The sequence below is a fragment of the Rattus norvegicus genome, chromosome 17, assembly GCF_021556685.1.
Source record: "Rattus norvegicus strain SHRSP/BbbUtx chromosome 17, alternate assembly SHRSP_T2T, whole genome shotgun sequence".
NCBI classification, from domain to species: Eukaryota; Metazoa; Chordata; class Mammalia; order Rodentia; family Muridae; genus Rattus; species Rattus norvegicus.
The window spans coordinates 91,438,599-91,450,698 of NC_141550.1; the positions used below are offsets into that span (position 1 = coordinate 91,438,599).

General features: G+C 37.9%; 1 protein-coding gene across 1 annotated transcript in view; it reads left to right on the forward strand.

Moving 5' to 3' along the window:
- The window catches only part of Myo3a (myosin IIIA), a 224,061-nt gene that overhangs the window by 88,128 nt on the left and 123,833 nt on the right, over positions 1–12,100 (forward strand).

A 12,100-nucleotide genomic window follows, 5' to 3' on the forward strand; every position in this document is an offset into this window, starting at 1 on the left:
CAGGACTAAGTACTGCCTCACCCTCTGAGGCCCAACCAGGCAGGCTAACTAGGAAAAGGGAATCCAAAGGAAGGCAACAGAGTCAGAGACAGCCCCGCTCCAATTGTTAGGGAACCCACGTGAAGACCAAGCTGCATATCTGCTCCAAATGTGTAGGGAGTATAAATCTTGCCAAGTGTACTCTTTGGTTGGTAGTTCAGTCTCTGTGAGCCACCATGGGCCCAGGTTAATTAATTCTGTGTGCTTTCTTGAGGTGTTCTTTGACTCCTTGGGCTCCTGAGCTCTGTCTAATGTTTGTCTGTGGGTCTCTGCACCTATGGAATGGTTTTCAAGTTGGGTCAGTCATTGGTTGGCCATTCCCTCAATCTCTGCTCCATATTTATCGATACACATCTAGCAGACAGGACAAATTTGGGTCAAAGATTTTGTGGTTGGAATATCCCTCCCTCCACAGGAAGTACCGCCTGGCTCTGGGAGGTGGCCATTTCTGACTCCATATCCCCAGCTGAGAGGGGTCTCAGATAGATCACCCTCCATAGACTCCCAGGAGCCTCCTGTTCGCGGGTCTCCCAGGTCTCCCGGATCTCAGCCCAGAGATGTCCTCCCACACCGATTTCTATTCCCTCCCCTACCCCTCTCCTGCCCTCCCTATCCCACATCTGATCGCCAGCCCTGTTCCCCTCCTTAACCCCTTTTCCTTCCCTCCACTCATCTCCAATGTCTACTTCATTTCCCCTTCTAGGTGCAATCCAAGGATCCTTTCTTGGGCCTCCTTTTTACTTAGGTTTTTGGGTCTGTGGACCTGTACTTTATGGCTAATGTCCACTTATAAGAGACTACACACCATACTTGAATTTCTGGGTCTGGGTTACCTCACTCAGGATGATATTTTCTAATGCCATCAACTTGCCTGCAAATTTCACAATGTTTTTGTTTTTAATAGCTGAATTGTATTCCACGGTGTAAATGGACCACATTTTCTTTATTCATTCTTCAGTTAAGAGTCATCTAGGTTGTTTCTAGTTTCTGGCTATTATGAATAAAGCATCTATGAAAATAGTTGAGCAAGTGTCCCTATAGTATAGTAGGAATCTTTTGGGTATATGCCCAAGAGTTCTATAGCTGGGTCTTGAGGTAGAACTATTTTCATATTCTGAGACAGCACCAAATTGACTTCCAGAGTTGTTGTATTGGTTTACACTCCCACCGGCAATGGAGGAATGTTTCCCTTTCTCCACATCCTCAACAACATGTGTTATCACTTGAGTTTTGACATTAGCCATTGTGATGGGAAGTAAAATGGAATTGCACAGTCATTTAGATTTGCATTTCCTCGATGACTAAGGACATTGAGCATTTCTTTAAGTTCTTCTTGGTCATTTGAGATTCCTCTGCTAGGAATTCTTTTTAGCTCTGTACCCCATTTTTTAATTCAGTTATTTGGTTTGTTTGCGTCTAATTTCGTGAGCTCTTTATATATTTTGGATATTAGTCCTCTGTTGGGTGTAGAGTTGGTGAAGATCTTTGCCCAATTTGTAGGCTGTGACAGTGTCCTTTGCCTTACAGAAGCTTTTCAGTTTTATGCTGTCACATTTATTAATTGTTGACCTTAGTGCCTGTGCCGTTGGTGTTCCGTTCAGGAAGTTGTCTCCTGTACCTTGAACAAGGCAGCTCCCTATTTTCTCTTCTATTAAATTTAGTGTGATCAGTTTTATGTTGAGGTCTTTGATCCAGTTGGACTTGAGTTTTGTACAGAGTGATAAATATGGATCTATTTGCATTCTTCTACACACAGGCATCCAGTTTGACCAGCACCATCCGTGGAAGATCCTCTTTTTTACATTGTATGGATTTGGCTTCTTTGTCACAAATAAAGTGCCCATAGTTGTGTGTATTTATTTCTGGGTCTTCAGTTTGATTTCGTTGATGAACCTGTCTGGTTTTTATGTGAATATCATGTTGTTTTTGTACTATTGCTCTCTAGAACACTTGAAATCAGTTATGGGATACCTCCAGTTCACACAGTTATTATACAGGACTGTTTTAGTCCTGTTTAGATACAGGACTGTTTGGGTTTTTGTTTGTTTGTTTTTCATTTGAAGTTGAGAATTGTTTTCTTAAGATCTATAAAGAATTGTGTCAAAAGTTTCATGGGAATTGTATTGAATCTGTAGATTGCTTTTGGTAACATGGCCATTTTTAATATGTTAATCCTAACAGTCCATGAACATGGGCAGTCTTTCCATCTTTAGATAACTTCTTCAATTTCCTTCTTCAGTGACTTGAAGTTCTTGGCATACAGGTCTTTTACTTGCTAACTTAGAATTACACAAAAATATTTTTATTTATTTGTAACTGCTGTGAAGGGTGTTGTTTCCCTGATTTCTTGTTCAGCCTGTTTAGCATTTATAGAAAGGAGGACTACTGATTTCTTTGAGTTAATTTTGTATCCAAACACTTTGCTGAAGGACTTTATCAGCTACAGGTGTTCTCTGGTAGAAATTTTGGGGAAATATAATCATAATATCTGCTACTACTGATACTTTGACTTCTTTTTTCCAATTTGAATCCCCTAGATCTCCTTTAGTTGTCTCTTTGCTCTTCCTATTACTTTAAGACTATATTGAAGAGATACAGACAGAGTGGACAGCCTTGCTGTGTCCCTGATTTTAGTGGAATTGCTTTAAGTTCTATTCAATATGATGTTGCCTATAGGCTGGCTGTATATTGTGTTTATCATGTTTAGGTGTGCACCTTGTATCCCTGAACTCTCCAAGACTTTTACCATGAAGGGATGTTGGATTTTGTCAAAGGCTTTTTCAGCATCTAGTGAAATGATCATGTGGGGTTTTTTTCCTTTCATTTTGTTTATATGAGAGATTATATTGATATATTTTTGTATGTTGAACCAACCCTGTATCCCTGGGAAGCCTACTTGATCTGGATGGATGATGTTTAGATGTGTTCTTGGATTCAATTTGTCAGTATTTTACTGAGCATTTTTTTTCATTAATGTTCATAAAGGATTGGTCTGAAATTCTCTTTCTTTGTTGAATCTTCATGTGGTTTAAGTATCAAAGTGACTGTGGCCTCATAGGATAAATTGGCCAGTGTTCCTTCTGTTTCTTTATTGTGGAATAGTTTGAGGCATATTGGTGTTATCTTTTCTTTGAAAGTCTGTTGGAATTTTGCACTAAAACCATCTGGCCCTGGGCTTTTGTGTGGTTGGAAGACCTGACACCTGCTTCTATTTCCTGAGGGATTATAGGACCGTTTACATTGCTTACCTTACCTTGATTTAACTTTGGTAACTGGTATCTATCAAGAAAACTTTCCAATTCATTTAGACTTTCCACTTTTTTGAAGTAAAGGGTTTAGAATTAAGAACTAATAATTCTCTGGTTTTCCTTAGTATCTGTTGTTATATACCCCTTTCATTTCTGATTTTATTAATTTGGATATATTCTCTCTGTCTCTGTCTCTGTCTCTGTCTCTGTCTCTGTCTCTGTCTCTCTCTCTCTCTCTCTCTCTCTCTCTCTCTTTGCCTTTTAGTTAGTTTGACTAAGGGTTTGTCTATCTTGCTTATTTTCTCAACAAATCAGTTATTTGTTTCCTTGGTTCTTTACATTGTTCTCTTTGTTTCTAATTTCTTGATTTCTGCTCTGAGTTTGATTATTTCTTTCAGTCTACTTCTCTTGAGTTTAGTTTCTTTATTTTGTTCTGAAGCTTTCAAGTGTGCTTCAAGATGCTAGTATGAGATTTTCTCCAATTTCTTTATGAAGGCATATAGTGATATGAACTTTCCCCGTAGCACTGCTTGATTGTGTCCCATAAGTTTGGGAATGTTGTGCATTCATTTTCATTGAATTCTAAAAAGTCTTTAATTTCTTTCTTTATTTCTATCCTAATCCAGTGATTATTGAGTCTAGAATTGTTCAGTTTCCATGAGCTTGTATGCTTTCTGTTGCTTCTGTTATTGAAGTGTAGCTTTATTCCATGGTGATCTGATAAGATGCAAGGGGGTATTTCCATTATGTTGTATCTGTTGAGGCTTGCTTTGTGACTGAGTATATGACAAACTTTGAAGAAGGTTCTGTGGGATGAAGAGAAGAAAGTATATTCTTTTTTGTTCAGTTTAGGCAAAATGTTCTATAGATATCTATTAGGTCTATTTGATTCATAACCCCTGTTAGGTTCATTATTTCTCTGTTTAGTTTCTGTTTCAATTACTTCCCTGTCAGTGAGAGTTAGGTGTTGAAGTTTACCACTACTAATGTGTGGAGTTCGATGTGTGATATAATCTTTAGTAATTTTTTTTTACAAATGTGGATTCCCTTGCATTTAGGGCATAGATGTTCAGAACTGAGACAACATCCTAGTGGAATTTTCCTTGATTAACATAAAATATACTTCCCTATCTCTTTTGATTATTTTTAGTTGAAATTCTATTTTATTAGATATTAGATGGTTATGGCAGCTTGCTTCTTGGGTCTGTTTGCTTGGAAAACCTTTTTCCAAGGCCTTTTTACTGAGATAATGACTATATGTCTTCCTGAGGTGTGTTTCTTATAGCAGCAGAATGATGGATCTTGTTTTGCATCCATTCTGTTATCCAATGTCTTTTTATTTGGGAATTGAGTTCATGATGTTCTGAAATATTAATGATCAATGATTATTAATTCCTATTATTTTTATATTGGTAGAGATAGGGTGTGTGTGTGTGTGTGTGTGTGTGTGTGTGTGTGTGTGTGTGTGTGTGTGTTTATGCCTTCTTTTGGTTGGCTGATATGAAGTTATTTATGTCCTGGGTTTTCTTGTGTAGAGTTATCCTCCTTGAGTTGTAGTTCTTTCTAATACCTTCTATATGTCTGGATTTGTGGATAAAGATTGTTTAAAATTGATTTAGTCAGGGAATGTCTTGTTTTCTCCATCTATGGTAATTGAAAGTTTTGCAGTATGTTAGTCTGGGCTGACAACTGTGTTCTCTTAGAGTCTTTAAAAAATCTGCCAATGACTTTTGGTCTTTTAGAGTCTTTGTTGAGAAGTCAGTTGTAAGTCTGATGCATCTGCCATTATCTGTTACTTATCCTCATTCCCTTGCAGCTTTCAATATTCTTTCTTTGTTCTATACATATAATGTAATGTATATTATATGGTAGGAAGATTTTCAGTTCTAGTCAAATTGATTAGCTGTTCAGTAACCTTCCTGTGTGTTTGTAGACATATTTTTAGCTTGGTGAGATTTTCTTTTATGATTTGTTAAAAAATATTTTCTAGGACTTGTATCTGGGAATCTTCTCTTTCTACTCCTATTTTCTTAGGTTTGGTCTTTTTATAATGTCCCAGATATTTTGGATATTTGTGTCATGAACTTTTCTGGTTTAGCAATAAATTGATGACTTCAATCATGTTCTCTATGCTTAAGATTCGCTCTTCCATTTCTTGTATTCTGTTGCATCTGTAATCCCTGTTCTCTTCCCTGGGTTCTCCATCTCCAGGACTCCCTCAGTTTGCGTTTTCCTTTTCTTCTATTTCTATTTTCAGGTTAAGGATAGTTTCATTCATTTTCATCACTCATATTTTCCACTATTTTCCTGTGGGTTTTTTATTTGTGTGGTTCTTTGTGTGCTTTGTTTTGTTTAGTTGTTTTTTTAAATAATTAATAAATTATTTTTTCAGCTTTTTATTGAATATTTTTTATTTACATTTCAAATGCTATCCCCTTTTGTGGTTTCCCATCCAGAAACTAGCTATCTCCCCCTGCTTCTATGAGGGTGCTCCCCCACCCATCTACCCACTCCCGCCCAACTCCCCACTTTGACATTCCCCTAGACTGGGACAGCCAGTCTTTACACGACCAAGAGCATCTCCTCCCACTGACACCCAACAAGGACATCCTCTGCTACATATGCATCTGGAGCCATGAGTCTATCCCTGTGTACTCTTGGAATGGTGGTTTAGTCTCTGGGAGCTCTGGGAGGTATGGTTGGTTGATATTGTTGTTCTTATGGGATGAGAAACCCTTTAGCCCTTTCTCTAATGCCACCACTGGGGACTCTGCTCTCACTTCAATGGTTGGCTGCAAGCATTCAACTTGGTATTTGTCAGGATCTGGCAAAGCCTCTCAGGAGACAGCTATATGAGCCACTTGTCAGCATGCACTTTTGGGCATCAGCAATATTGTCTGGATTTGGTGGTTCTATGTAGATGGAATGAATTCGGAGGAGTGGCAATCTTTGTATGTCTGGTCCTTCAGTCTCCACTCCAAACTTGGTCGTTGTATTTCCTCCTATGAATATTTTTATTTCCTCTTCTAAGAAGTACTGAAGTATTCACATTTTAGTGATCCTTCTTCTTGAGATTCATGTGGTCTGTGGATTGTATCATGGGTAATCTAAGCTTTTGGGCTAATATTGATTATCGGTGAGTGCATACCATGTGTGGTTTTTTGTGATTGTGTTACCTCATTCAGGATGATATTTTCTAGTTCCATCCATTTGCCTATGAATTTCATGAAGTCATTGTTTTTGATAGCTGGGTAGTATAAATGTACCACATTTTCTGTATCCATGCCTCTTTTGAAATCTAGGTTCTTTCCAGTTTCTGCCTATTATAAATAAGGCTGCTATGAACATAGAGGAGCATTTTTTTCTTATTTTATGTTGGAGCATCTTTTGAGTATATGCCGAGAAGTGGTATAGCTGGGTCCTCAGGTAGTACTATGTCCAATTTTCTGAGCAACCTCCAGACTGATTTCCAAAGTGGTTGTACCAACTTGCAAACCCAGCAAAAATGGGGGAATGTTCTTTCTCCACATCCTTTCGAGCATCTGTTGTCACCTGAGTTTTTGATCTTAGCCATTTTGACTGGTATGAGGTGGAATCTCAGGGTTGTTTTGATTTGCATTTCCCTGATGACTAAGGATGTTAAACATTTCTTTAGGTACTTCTCAGCCATTTAATATTCCTCAGCTGAGAATTCTTTGTTTATCTCTCTACTCCAATTTTTAGTAGGGTTATTTGGCTTTCTGGAGTCTAACTTCTTGAGTTCTTTCTATATATTGGATATTAGCCCTCTGTCACATGTAGGATTGGTAAAGATCTTTTCCCAATCTGTTGGATGACATATTGTCCTAATGACAGTGTCCTTTGACTTACAGAAGCTTTGAAGTTTTATGAGGCCCCATTTGTTGATTATTGATCTTAGAGCATAAGCCACTGGTATTCTGTTCAGGAAATTTGCCCTAGTGCCCATGTGTTCGAGGCTCTTTCCCATTTTTCTTCTAAGAGTTTGAGTGTATCTGGTTTTAAATGGAGGTCCTTTATCTACTTGGACTTAAGATTTGCACAGGTCCATAAGAATGGATCAATTTGCATTCTTCTACATGCTAAACTCCAGTTGAACCAGCACCATTTATTGAAAATGCTATCTTTTTTCCACTGGAAGGCTTTAGTTCCTTTGTCAAAGATCACGTGACCATAGGTGTGTGGGTTCATTTCTGGGTCTTCAATTTTATTCCACTGATCTATCTGCCTGTCTCTGTACCAATACCATACAGTTTTGTTTTGTTATTTTTTTTATCACAATTGCTCTGTAATACTACTTGAGGTCAGGGATGGTGATTCCCCCAGAAGTTCTTTTGTTGTTGAATATAGATTTCACTATGCATTTTGTTATTCCAAATGAATTTGCAAATTGCTCTTTCTAACTCTATGAAGAATTGCATTGGAATTTTGATGGGGATCACATTGAATCTGTAGTTTGCTTTTGGCAAAATGATCATTTTTACTATATTAATCCTGCCAGTCCATGAGCATGGGAGATCTTTCCATCTTCCAAGATCTTCTTCAATTTCTTTTTTCAGAGACTGGAAGTTCTTGTTCAGATTTTCATTTGCTTGGTTAGAGTCACACCGAGGTATTATATGTTATTTTGAACTATTGTGAAGGTTATTTCCCTAATTTTTTTTCTCAGCCTGTTTATCCGTTGAGTAGAGGAAGGCTACTGATTTGTTTGAGTTAATTTTATACCCAGTCACTTTGTTGAAGTTGTTTATCAAGCTTAGGAGTTCTCTGGTGGAACTTTTGGGGTCAGTTAAGTATACTATCATATCATCTGCAAATAGTGATATTTTGACTTCTTCCTTTCCAATTTGTATCCCCTTGAACTCCTTTTGTTCTCTGATTGCTCTGGCTAGAAATTTGAGTACTATATTGAATAGATAGGGGGAGAGTGGCAGCCTTGTCTAGTCCCTGATTTTAGTAAGATTGCTTAAAGTTTCCCTCCATTTAGTTTGATGTTGGCTACTGGTTTGCTGTATATTGCTTTTATTATGTTTAGGTACAGGCCTTGAATTCCTAAACTTTCCAAGACTTTTAACATGAAAGGGTGTTGAATTTTATCAATGTTTTCTCAGCAGCTAATGGGATGGTCATGTGGTTTTTTTCTTTGAGTTTGTTTACATAGTGGATTATGTTGATGGATTTCCGTATATTGAACTGACACTGCATCCCTGGGATGAAGCCTAGTTGATCATGATGAATGGTCATTTTGATGTGTTCTTGGATTCAGTTTGCAAGAAGTTTATTAAGTATTGTTGTGTCTATATTCATAAGGGAAATTGATCTGAAGTTCTCTTTCTTTGTTGGGTCTTTGTGTGGTTTAGGTATAATGGTAATTGTAGCTTCATAGAAGGAATTGGGTAGTCCTCCTGTTTCTATTTTGTGGAATAGATTGGACAGTATTGGTATGAGGTCTGCTACGAAGGTCTGAGAGAATGCTGCACTAAACCCATCTGGTTCTGGGCTCTTTTTTGTTGGGAGACTTTTAATAAATGCTTCTATTTCTTTAGGAGTTATGGGATTGTTTGGATGGGTTATCTGATCCTGATTTAAATTTGGTACCTGGTATCTGTCTAGAAAATGTGCATTTCCTCCAGATTTTCCCATTTTGTTGAATATAGGCTTTTGTAGCAGGATCTGATGATTTTTTTTAATTTCCTCAGATTTTGTTGTTATGTATTCCTTTTCATTTCTGATTTTGTTTATTTGAATCCTCCAGGTGGGTTGCTTGGAGCCAAAGAGTTGGTCTTACCTCTGCTCTCAGGTTTGTCCGTGTTCCAGGTGACTAGCTTTTGGCTCTTGGAGCAAACAGAAACCGGAAGGGTCCTACCCCTGCCTGCTCCTAGGTTCCTGTACCCAGAGGGCTCAGAGGGCACTAGGAGGGTTCCTCTTGGTTCAGGAATGTGGGCACAAGTAGTTGTCTTTCCTGAGCTCTCAGGATTGTATGTACTTTGAAAAGTCCAGCTCTCTCCCTCATGGAATTTGGGTACAGAGAGCTGTGGGAGTGATTCAGCTCTGGGAGCAGGAAGAAACCAATAGTGTCCTGTCTCAGATGACTTCTGCTTTTGTGTGTCCTGAGGCCACTAGGCAGGTCACTTGGAGTAGAAGAGATGGTCTTACCTCTGCTCTCAAGTGTGTAGGCGTTCCTGGTGACTGGCTTTCAGCTCTGGGCTCAGGCAAGAACCAGAAGGTCTCATTTTGTTTTGATATTAGATTTACTGAGTTCCTTTTAGCTGTTTATACCTAAATGACGGATTTCTTCACTGCTGAAATACCCTAAAACATCCTACTGTTCTTACGAGAAAATTATTGTTACTCTTAGATTTTACCCTACTAATATTTTTATTTGTGTTTCCTCTTTATTTTCTTTTTTCATTTATTTATTTATGCATTCATTCATTCATTTTACATCCTGATCACAGCTGATCCATTCCCCATCTCTCCTTCCCCTCCCCCTATGAGAAGGGGTATTATTTTTAAAGAGAGTATAAAGTTAGAATCTCTCATGTTGATTTCTTGTTAAATGTACTTTTACACTACAGTAATATGTCAGCTAATTTTGTTGGAACACAAATTCTTGTTGGTACATCTTTTATGATGCTAAGGATCTCCGTGTACATAATAGGTTATTTTGTGACCAGTGAGCAAATATAAATGAACAAAAAACTGATAACTATGGATTTTACATGGTGGACTGGGAATGGGCTAGTCTACGCAGAGTATATTTTAAAGTTAAGACCCTCATAAGATCTTAATTCTGTAAAGTACTGTGTATGTGATTCAGTGCAGTTTGCTCAACCTCTCTGCATGTTTTCACCATTAACTTAGCAAAACATTAGTGCATCCATTTCTGTTAAGATAATTTCTGTAGTAGAGAATTTAGAATAATGAAGCATACATAATAAGAATGCTGTCAGTGCAGCCAAGGACAGCTGTAAGTGCCACCCATCAATGAACTGTAAATACATTTAAAATACTAAGAACGGTTTTATAATTTCTATTTTGTAACGTGATTTGTGACATGAGCTTTGTAAATGACACTGTGTGTCACAATGTGAAAAGGCTGGGCATGCCTGAACGCCAATAATAGTCATAATTGCTGTGGTGATTGCAAAGATTAGAAATGGCATCTAGTGAATTGAAGATAATTAATGAATGTCACATCACATTATTGATGAGTGCCCAATGCCCAGAATCAGGTAGCCACACTATACCACCTGTCCATAAAGGAATCTATAGTCTTGTTCATGTATAGAAACAACTACACCTTGAAACTCTTTATTCTGTACTCATGACAGTTTTACCCTTTCCTTCACCTGCGTAAAGAACTATGTGAGAGAAACCTTGATATTTCAAGGTGAGCCATTGTGTTACACAATGTCAAGACACATATTTCCAGCATTTTATATGGAATTAAGAGCCAGAATATCACTCATATTGAATACCATGTGATCAATACCTTCTCGAGTAACCCAATGAAGTCCTGGCTTTGTAGTCCTAAAATTAATCCCTTGATGATTATCAAGTATTATAACGTGTATTCCAAAACCAACATGATTGGCATAACATATTTGAGGCATATTGTGTGTTAAACAAGCTTTTCAGTCTCCTAAATAATCTAGAGAAATTGTTTTAGTTTCACTACATTACTTATGGGGGGGGGGACCTTTAAGGCCCCGATTTGCCATTGAGTTGAACTATAGCTCAGATAAAATTAGACACCAATTACTTTGTAATTTTTATACAATGGCTTTTTTCATTTTTATATATACTTTTATGATCCTATTTGTCATTTTTACTCTTGTAAGAATTTGATTACAATTTTATACAAGTATATTCATTGATCAAAGCCTCCCATTATCCTCTTACTCCTTTCCTTCTCACTAAAGTCTTTCTTCTTTCCAATCCCCCTCCCATTCTCATGTCTAACCTGCATATGTATGATAAGTACTGTGTTTAGAGTTGTCTGCATAAGCATGGGTGGGAGTCATTTGCTTAAGTGGAGGGAATGTACTAGTGTTTACACCTTTTAAGGGTATGACTGCCCCTCCCCTGCATACTATGTTTATAGCCTTATAAGCCCCTCTCCCATCCTTGATGGAATGTTGATTGGCAGGTCTTATGCAGATAGACCCTGCTGCTGTGAGTTTATGGATACAAGAGTCAGGTCATGGCCAGAAGACAAGCTTTTATAGCATTCCCTCCCATCCTTACGTTCACTGTGTCTCCGCTTCTGTGTGTTGCTTGAGCAAGGGCAGTATTAAAATCCAACAGTCATTTGATCTAAACACATTCACCAGTTGTGAAACTCTGGACTAACAATCACTGCAAATAGAAGCTTATCTGACCAAGGGGGAGAGTGGTACATAGGTCTAAACAAATGTTTCTATGGCAATATAACAATAGTAGGTGCTCCTCTGCAGGGTCTACAGCCTTACCAGAACCTTTGGACATACGTGGTGAAATTTTACTGAGTTATAAATAAAAGTATTAAAAAGAATTATGGCATAATTGGGAAATATACTACATGAGGTACCCCACACCCCAAGAGACAAACCTTAGATCTTTCTCAAGTGTCAATCCTAGCTTAGAATTCTTAGGTTTATGTATTTAAATTGGAATACCTATAGAGGCCAGTAAGTTAGGCTGGGACCACTCAGGAAGCAAGACATTTGCAAGGTAGGGAAGATAGTCAAATATAGTAGAGGAAAGGATTGCTGGAGATGGAAATGTTTCCATGGGGCTGGGGGAGAATGGTG